This window comes from Parasteatoda tepidariorum, chromosome 2, assembly GCF_043381705.1.
Source record: "Parasteatoda tepidariorum isolate YZ-2023 chromosome 2, CAS_Ptep_4.0, whole genome shotgun sequence".
NCBI classification, from domain to species: domain Eukaryota; kingdom Metazoa; phylum Arthropoda; class Arachnida; order Araneae; family Theridiidae; genus Parasteatoda; species Parasteatoda tepidariorum.
The window spans coordinates 26616490-26627357 of record NC_092205.1 but is presented as its reverse complement, the minus strand read 5'-3'; positions in this window follow the sequence as shown (position 1 = coordinate 26627357).

The window sequence follows — 10868 nt, the reverse complement described above, 5'->3', positions numbered from 1 at the left end:
ATTCAAATTACAATTGGCGATAGCAACGCTCGAATTCGCCATCTGGGGAGAGACCAGTTTCATGCCTTTGGCTCTTCTCACTTCCCTCTCCCCCTCTTTTTAGTTGCATAGGAATGTACTACGATATTTTCCCCTTTCTTTATATTTTTCCTTTTTATTTAATAAAAATATTTTTTAAAATTTCCGTGATACTTTTCTTTAGAATTATGTTTAATGTAGTTTTCAGTTCCATACAGTTTTCCGACTTAAAAGATTTTAATCTATATGAAAATCGAAAGAGAAACTAACGTACTTCCTTCCTCTATGACTCTCCACACGCTAGTGGGGAAAGCATGTAAAGTGTTGCCGTAGGTAGAGAGCTCTGTTCAGGGGCGGATCCAGAAATTTTTCCTGGGGGGGGGGATTATAGACTAAGATCGCCCCCAATTAATTTTTTTTTCCTAAAATTTATTTTTTAAATATTTAAAAAAAAAAGTACTGGGGGTTTTAATGCTAGTCTTCTCATTTATTTTTTTCATAATGAGCAATAGAACAATACATAAATAATTCAAGTATTCAAAATCTTTAAATAATAAATGTAATGCGTTTCTTTAGAAACTTTGGCAAATACAATCTTAGGTTAAGCATGTGTTGAAGCGCGCTTCAACATTATTAATGTTTACAATGAAACCATGATGAATTTCGTTTTAATCTTTTGGATTATGATTCTTGAAACAGTGAAGAACATAATTAGATGGGGGGAAAAAATCGATTTTTCCGAACTACCTAGGTGTATATGCCCCCTTAAATAATTTTTAAAATATTTCATTTCTTTTGTAAACTACTAAAAAATAATTTTTTTTTTTCAATTTTGGGGGGTCGTTACCCCTATGAACCCCCCCCCTCTGGATCCGCGAACCACTTGCAGCCCATTTCGATTAAAATGAGTAACTGTGAATTATTAACTTAATTAGGTTTGATCAAGGGATGGTTGATCGTGTGAAGCTAAACACAGATGGTGGTAGGGGTTAAAATTCGATGTAAGACATTTGGGTTACTGCTTCCGATTGAATTTTTCGCCTAAGCTTAAAAAAGCGTGCCATCCAATATTATTATACTTGTGTTTTCAACATAACGCGCTCTTTCAATTTAGCTTTCAACGAGACCAACAATTAATGAATTCGAAAACTCGGCAAGCTTGCTATGATTCTTCCCAAAAAATAACAAACATTACATAATATTTTACAGGAATGTACCTAAATAAGGAATAACACTCAAAATATAACAAACCTTTCTCTTTATTTATGTTGTGATATTAATATTCTCAAATTTGTTTTAGGCTCTCACGACCTGTTAGAATTTATAAAAAGGATACATCGGAAGTTTTCTAAATTTCTTCCGGTATTAGGAAGCTTGTTATTGTTTAGATTCAGTCAACTATTCATAAATGGATAGGCGGAAATTCAAATGGTACAAAAAGTTTAATTGAGATAACATTTAAACTTGATAATTTTGTTTAGTTACCATTGCAGTTTCATCCATAAATTTGTTCTTAATCAATGTCATTGTATAATTTTTGCTTACAAAAAAAGTTGAATATGTTTCGGATTATGAGCTCTTAGTATTGCTTTAGAAATCGAAATAGTTATTTTTTATTTACTATATTAATTTCAAACAGTAACTGAACATAGATTTTCATAAAATTTATTGTATAACACATAAAAAGACAAATATACCTTATTTACTGCTTAATTATTGTAAAAATGTAACTACGTATATAGTAACTTTATCATAAAGAGTTACATGTTTATAATATTTGTTTATTATNAAAAAAAAACTAAACTTGACTTCGGTGATCTGCTGGGAACCGTGTCTTAACGATCAGTCCACTGCGGGACAAATTCAAAATGAAAGTAGTAGGTTTTGATCCTGAAACTAATTATGTTTTGTTGAATGAAAAATTAAGTATTACTAATTTTTTCTAAGTACAAACTGAAACAGAAAAAAATTAACTTTCTAAACATCAAAAATTGTCCCTCCGAGTTGGTCCGTGTCAGATATAAATTTACTTATTGAATTGAATTACTCAATGTAATGTTCTACTGAACATGAGCTGTACATAAATCGGATGTATTTTATTTCATTTACAAGAATTACCCTCATGTTTTAAATTTTTTTTTGTAATTTGAAGTCTAGGTGAGCAATAATATTTCTCCTATAAATTTGTAATATTTCGTTGAGATATTCTTACATTCAATTTCTTTATTTTGAAGTTATAGAACTATAAAACTTAACTTTAAATTTAAAATACCTCTCAAATATTTTATACTCTCACATGAATGCAAAATCCACACTTTTTGCGTACTTTACATACCTCCCTTAGACGCAGTTTATATCAAGATTTAATTTTATTATCTTCAGGAGTATCATTTCGAGTGAGAAAGTGAATAAAATAAAGAAAAGTAAAATAAAATTAAAATAAATTTGACTTTTTAAAAAAGCAAAAATTTTAAAAGTGTATTTTAGCGTTTCTTTTTTCGAAAAAAAAAAAGAAAAGAATCATTGAATGCAAAATAAACACTGGCTAGACTGGCAAACACTGGCAGCAATTTTTGAACCACTTTTCATTTGGTTTAATAACTGTTAATTCTAATGTTTGTTTTTTAAGGACCACGAGAATCTTGCTTGAAAAAAAAAGTTATGGCATAACTTAACTATATTCCTATTCTCAACGAAATAAAGACGTGAAAAGTGAAATTCAAATTACAATTGGCGATCGCAACGCTCGAATACGCCATCTGTGGAGAGACCGGTTTTATGCCTTTGGCCCTTCTCCCTTCCCTTTCCTCCTCTTTTCAGTTGTATAGGAGTGTACTACGATATTTCCCCTTTTTATTTAATAAAAACATTTTTTTAAATTTCCGTGATACTTTTCTATAGAACTATGTTTAATGTTGTTTTCAGTTCCATATAGTTTTCCGACTTAAAAGATTTTAATCTATATAAAAATCGAAAAGAAACTAACGTACTTCCTTCCTCTATGACTCTCCACACGCTAATGGGGAGAGCATGCAAATGCAAAGTATTGCCATGGTAGAGAGTTCTGCTCTACGCCCATTTCGCAATTGCAGCCCATTTCGATTAAAATGAATTACTGTGATTTATTTACTTAATTAGGTTTGATCAAAGGATGGTTGATTGTGTAAAACACAGATGGCGCTAGGGGTTAAAATTCGTTCTAAGACATCCGGGTTACTGCTTCCGATTGAATTTTTTGTCTAAGCTTAAAAAAGCGTGCCATCCTATATTATTATACTTGTTGTGTTTTCAACATAACGCGTTCTTTCAATTTAACTTTCAGCGAAACCAACAATTAATGAATTCAGAAAACTCTGCAAGTTTGCTATGATACTACCCAAAAAATAACAAACGGCGCTATTTGACAGGAATATATCTAAATAAGGGACAACACTCAAAATATAACAAACCTTTCTCTTTATTTATGTTGAGATATGAATATTCTTAAATTTGTTTTAGGCTCTCACGACCTGTTAGAATTTATAAAAAGGATACATCGGAAGTTTTCTAAATTTCTTCCGGTATTAGGAAGCTTGTTATTGTTTAGATTCAGTCAACTATTCATAAATGGATAGGCGGAAATTCAAATGGTACAAAAAGTTTAATTGAGATAACATTTAAACTTGATAATTTTGTTTAGTTACCATTGCAGTTTCATCCATAAATTTGTTCTTAATCAATGTCATTGTATAATTTTTGCTTACAAAAAAAGTTGAATATTTTTTAGATTATAAGCTCTTAATATTGCTTTCGAAATTGAAATAGTCATTTTTTATTTACTATATTAATTTCAAATAGTAGCTGAACATAGATTTTCCTAAAATTTATTGTATAACACATTAAAAAGTAAATCTATACATATATATTTCTCATACACGGCGACAAAAAAAGCCTCATTACAACTCCCCGAATGGCAACGCTAGAAAATCGACCAATGATTGCCGCTAAAAATGTCATATGCCAAATCTAGCTGAGGTGACTCAACATATAGCGCTTTTAAAAACGGAAACTGAAATAACAATTCAGCTGCGGCAATCTCATACTATTAAGCTAGGTAGAAGTGAGTAGTCTTTGTCGATAGATCTCTATTTTAGTATTTTGTCAAAAGCGCTTTTTTCACGAATTACGCTTTTTTTACGAATATTACGAATTTATTTGACGATTTTTGATTTATATCACGAACTAATTTGTTTTATTATTGTTATTAGTCATTCATTGAAAAATGAGTCTCAGTCAATGAGTCTTTATTTGAATTCAAATTTATTTTAATGACTCAGTATTTACTAAAAAGAAGTAATTTTTTTTTAAAAAAAAGATGTTATATGGATTTGAATGATTGTTTTAAATTCTTAGAATTTTGTGCAATGTACGTAAGTTAGTAGCGAGCGAAGCGAGCTCGGTTTGCGAAGCAAACCATATAAGATTGCGTAGCAATTTTTCGGGGGTTGGCGAGCGTTAACGAGCAGGGGGCGCAGCCCACTTGTACACCTTATGAATATACAGAATAATGCCATGCGAAAATTTTGTAATATAAAAACGGGACACCACTTTTAGCTTTATACCTTTAATTTTGAACAATAATCAAAATAAAATAGTAATAATGACGGAAAATAGTATTAAGAAATGAGGACAAACATATAATAAAGGGATGAACAATAAATAAGGGATTAATAAATAATTTATGCATAATTCCTATTATAACTTTTACTAATTTTAGTCTGATTATAGGCAAAAGTGTCTGGACCTTCATTGTTTATGTTTCCTGTATTGAAAAAAACACATGATTTGTATGATTTTTCTGAATTTAAAAAATATAAACGGAACGTTAAGACAATTATCTTCTTTTTTTTTATTTATAGAGATACAATATGAAAATAAATATCACTATTAATTATACTCGTATGCAAATTTTACAAGCTAACTTTGAATAATTATAATTGTTTTTCGAAAGCTCTGCCGTCACATAAAATGACNTTTCAAACAGTAACTGAACATAGATTTTCATAAAATTTATTGTATAACACATAAAAAGACAAATATACCTTATTTACTGCTTAATTATTGTAAAAATGTAACTACGTATATAGTAACTTTATCATAAAGAGTTACATGTTTATAATATTTGTTTATTATTATATTACAGAATAATGCCATGCGAGTATTTTGTAATATAAAAACGAGACACCACTTTTAGCTTTATACCTTTAATTTTGAACAATAATCAAAATAAAAAAGTAATAATGACGGAGAATAGTATTAAGAAACGAGGACGAACAATTGTTTCCATTAAGTACTATTAAATAAGGGATTAATAAATAATTTACGCATAATTCCTATTATAACTTTTATTAATTTTAGTCTGATGACAGGCAAAAGTATCTGGACCTTCATTGTTTAGGTTTTCTGTATTGAAAAAAATATATGATTTGTATGATTTTTCTGAATTTAAAAAATATAAACGGAACGTTAAGACAATTATCCTCTTTTTTTTGATTTATAGAGATACAATATGAAAATAAATATCACTATTAATTATACTCGTATGCAAATTTTACAAGCGAACTCTGAATAATTATAATTGTTTTTCGGAAGCTCTGCCGTCACATAAAATGACGCCTTTTTATGAATAATATGCTATTCTTATAACTGCTTTGAGTTTTTATTTCATTTCATAACCGGCGTTGAACACTTGAACAGCCTATCCATTTTCGGGATAACTATCGAAGTTTAACTCCGCAACCTTGTAATTTCTAGTCCAATCCAGAAGACAAGGGATCTCTTAAATCAAACACTTGGGCAAACTAGCCTCCTTGGAAAACATTTTGATGAAACTAGCATGCATTTGTTGTATTACATGAAAACGAAGACCTTTCCCAGTTAGCTCAACGGCAAAGGGAATTCTACCTCTTTATTCTTCTACCGCTGAGGACACTTTATGTTAGCACTGAGGTCAATGCAAGCCAAAAGCAGATGTTGTATCAATCAACCATTGCTGGGATTCGAACCTGGGCTATCTAATCGGGAGAAAGCGCTCTATCCCCTGAGCTACCACCCAACGCGGCTAACAATTATTCATCACTATTAGGTCAAACTAAGACAACGTCCTCTGATAATGGCACCAAACTTCAATATGAAAAGATACAGTTTTGTGAAAATGAAAAGTGCTTGTGTGGGCTAATTTTTCACTGCTTTAAAAGTAAGCCGTTGTGGCTCAGGGAATAGAGCGTTGTGGCCCATGAGGTGAACCGGGTTCGAATCCCAGCGAAGGTCGGTTGATACGAATTCTGCACCCGGTTAGCTGACGCAAAATATCCTCAGTGGTAGACGGATCATGGGTAAGAGTCCCCCTATCGTCTGGCTCACCGTGGGAGGTTTGCGTAATTTTTCTCTCCGTGTAACGCAAATGCGAGTTAGTTCCATCAAAAAGTCCTCCACGAAGGCAAATTTCTCTAAATATTTGGTCCAGGTGTTCCCTTGTCATCTGGATTGAGTTCAAAATTATAAGGCTACGGAGTTGAACATTAGTAGTCGCAAACCCAAATAATTGGGTCAGCTGTTCAACGACGGTTATAAAATAATAATGAAAGATTCAAAAATTGACTTAAACGCTGCGTTATCTGGACTCAAAATTTAAAAAGGGAGAATTGTTCATTGATAATCTAAGTGGGAAAAATCAGGAAATGAAAAAATATCTCATAATTTCTAGAATATTGTCTATTCTGAAGCCTAGATAAATCTTTAAGTCAAAATTGTGTATCTTAAATTTTTTCAAAATTAAAATTTCAAAATGAAGTCAATTTTCAAAATTTGGTAACTAAGTTCAACACGTCATATTTCAATGAACAAAATTATCTAAAAATTATTCAAAAATAAAAAAGGAAATTACGGATTTATTATTGTTCGTAGGTTAACATGCAGAAAATAATATATTTTTTTCTGCCTGAAACGACCATTAAAAAATTAAATATTAATGATTCCCTATAGTAGGATAAGGAACTGAAACGGAATTGAAAAATGATAAATGTGATGAACTGATAAATACGAATTAAAATGAATCCATGTCTGGTTCCTTCTAACTAAGGAAGTATCATCATCGTGTCCGCTGTAAATTAATGCTCTGAGACAGGAACTTTTAAGACAATGGGCGTCTGCTGACGCTACCTGCTGTCAACTCTTCCGGACTTTCCGGAAGATTTTTATTTTATATATAAGGGGAGTCGGTAGAGTAATATCTGTAATATCTGTAGAGTAATATCAGATAATACTAAATCTGACCTTTTTCGATGTACCTTTTCTCAGGATCTAAACAAGATATTACTTCATTTTTTTCCCACAGAATATTTGCAAATACACTGTGATAACTGTTATAACACATCTTTAACAGAAATTTAAAAAAAAACAAACTTTGAACTGAGAATTTTTAAATTTTTAAAACGTTTCATCATTTTTGAGCAAAAATCGTTTTTAACTCAAAAAGTATTCCTGTTAACTCTAAAACATTGTCACTTCATACAACTAATATAATCTTAAATATCCAGAAGAAATTTCAAAGCGATACCATAATAGTTCGAAAAAGGTTAGTTTTAGCATTATTGATATCCCTTAATGCCATAGCAAAATTTATATAATCATATTTTATTCTTGTTTAAAAAAAATACGATTTAAAATGATTTTTACTACCACTACATTTCAATACTTTGAACATAGTATATATGTTAGGCCTGCTAGCTCTCTAAAAGTGTTATTAGCTGTTGGCCAAATTTTAACGAAACATCAGGTTACAATCTCATTTCACAACTAGAATGGGGCGGGGACTCTTAACTGTTTGGATTTGAATGTTTATGTTTGCCTCATAAGTAAGGTGATCTCCGCATCAAGGAAAGAGGATCAACCGGTTAATTAACAATTCTGATATGTATAAAAACGTGACTTTGTGAAAGTTTGAAAAATGGAAAACTTCTTCGCACGCTTAAGAACCGGTTTTTGTGTATATTCAGAGCAATGATGAAGCAGCATCGTAACGAAAATATTTACGTTTTGGCTTGTGGCGTAATTACCACTACGAAAATTAAACATCAATTCACTGGTATTTAAGACATGCTAACTTAGTTCAATTATGAGGTACCTTTTGATAGATGAAGGTTGTTTTGATCGATAACTTCATCCCAAACATTGGTGACCCGGACGTGATTTGAACACGCAGTAACGCCCACTTCGATCTGGTAATGCCTACTTCGATGGATGATCCACATCGAACAGTTGACTTGCTACTTGTGACTGCGACATTATCCACCTCCTCACGCTGTTGCTACTCAACTGCTTAAACAGTAATTAATTGCGATTTTTATTATGATTCCATATCTATTAACATCAGAGAATTTATACAGCAGTCCTTAAATGAAAGCATTGAAAATTCAATAATTGTTAGAAAAAATATCTTCTTTTAACTACTACTTTAGATTGAAGAAGGAATTTTAATATAATTTCAACTTATTCTTATAAATGTATTACAAATGCTTAGCTTATAACCGTCGTTGAACTGCCGATCCGATTTGAGGCTTACGACTACCAGTGTTCAGCTCCGTAACCTTGCAATTTTGAACCCAATCCAGAAGACAAGGAAACTCCTGGATCAAGTATTGGGAGAAATTTAGCTTTTCGTGGAAGACTTTTTAATGGAACTTACCCGTATTTGCGTTACATGGAAAGGAAAACCACGAAAACTTCTTACGGTTAGCCTGACGGCAAGGAAACCCTAACCCCTGATCCATCTACCATCGATGATATTTTACATCAGCATTGTGGTCGGTGCGAGCCGGGTGCGGAATTTGTATCAACCAGCCATCGCTAAGATTTGAATCCGGTTCACCTCTATGGAAGGCGAATGCTCTATCCCTTGAGCCACCTCAGCTCAAATGCTTAGCTTAGACAAGATAAATGTTACACGATTAAAAGCTTTATTGGCTTCAAAAAAATATAAAAATGGTAAAAAAAAAAAAAACGTGTTTCAAGAGCTCAAAAATAGGTGCTCATTCTCGAGGCTTGTGAGAAGTCTTTAGAGTAAATAGTGTTTGTATTATTTCGTAACCGGAATATTTTATTAACTTTAAATAATTATATTTAGATCAGAAGACTCACGCAATTTAAATTTAACTAGGAGGCTCCGCCCCCTGCTCGCTAACGCTCGCCAACCCCCGAGAATTGCTACGCAATCCTATGTGGCTCACGCCGTGAACCATGGCTCGCTGCGCTCGCTCGCCAATGAACACAATGTTCTAGCACAAAGACATAATATATTATCATCAAAGACATAGTATTTTATCATCAAAGACATAGTATTGTACTTATGTAGAAGAATTCTACCAATGTTCTTATTGGCTTTTAAAAAAGTATATTAGCTATTTAGATTGTACATGGTGAAAAAATCAAAACATTAGCTAAATAAGAAACATATTAGCAAAATAAATTATCAAATATTGCTTCACTAATATTCTGCATTTTAAAGCGTGAAAATTCAATGCATAAATAAACGCGAAATATAAAAAAATTCAATGCATTCAATACAAACACTTAAACGTTTTTTAGACGTTTAGGTAGCTCCCAGTAGAAAAATATCAATTCAACAGCGGCCTTTTAAAGCATTCTCACTTCAATTAATTAATTAATTTATAATTGGGTATACTATAGCCTACGTCACAGGTTGTGTTTTTCCTACTAAATTTAACCCATGAACGGCATTTTCTGCGAGCCTAACTTCAAGCCACAAATAAACAAACGAAGTGTTTGATCGTTAAAATAGCTGCTCGCCAGATTTTATTGCATTATAAAGATTGATATTCGATTTTTGATTAATAATTGATTTATGTGGATAGTGGCATTTATGTGGATAGTGGCCAGTGGCGTAGCTAGGTAACCAAGGGCCCTGGGGCAAATTAAAAAATGGGGCCCCACTGCTATGTAAACTGATTAGGTTTTATCAAATAAAAATATGAAATATACAAATACTTTAAAAATGCTAAGCTACTTAAGCTCTGTTTTGTGCACTGCAGGGCAGGTAATAAAAATATTAAGCAGTAACAACATAAATTACAATTAATACTTGGTGTAGGTTCAGCTAATAAAACGAAATAGAGAAGATTCAAGGGTTTATTATATAAAGGTCGGGCCTACCAACTGACTAAATAACAATTATATTTACAATTTTTTCCTAGCTTTAGTTTTCGCAAAAGTATCAATGACTTCGTTTAAATCCAGGCTTGATGCGGTTCTGTTTTCAATTGCTATTAGCGATAAATGTTGGAGTCGAGTTTGGCCCATATTATTTCTTAATTTTTTTTTAATTATTTTTAATTTGCTAAATGACCTTTCATCTGCTGCAGAAGTGACAGGAATTGTAAAAAATAATAACATTGCTGTAAATACTTCCGTTAGGTGGCATTCTAGCACTCCATATTTGCTCATTATTTCCTTACATAATTGGTGAACAGTCCATGCTTGAGTTAGTTGAGGTAAAACTAAAACGTGCTTAAAGAGGTGCTAATTGAGGTGGTAAATAAGTTGAAGTGAAAAACTAGGGCCTATTATATCTGAATATTTTCTTTGGAATTCGTCACACTTTTGTAATAAAGTTGATTTATCAACATGTAATAAAAATGTTGGTGTTAGAAAATCGAATCTATGACAGACTGCACTCAAAGCAATAAAACGTGTATCTAATTGAGATATTACTGTGTCTAGTACATTATAGAAAATCTCAATTTTAAATATTTTTTCTCGGTTTGGAAATCGGTGATCAGAAGCTAATTCATCAA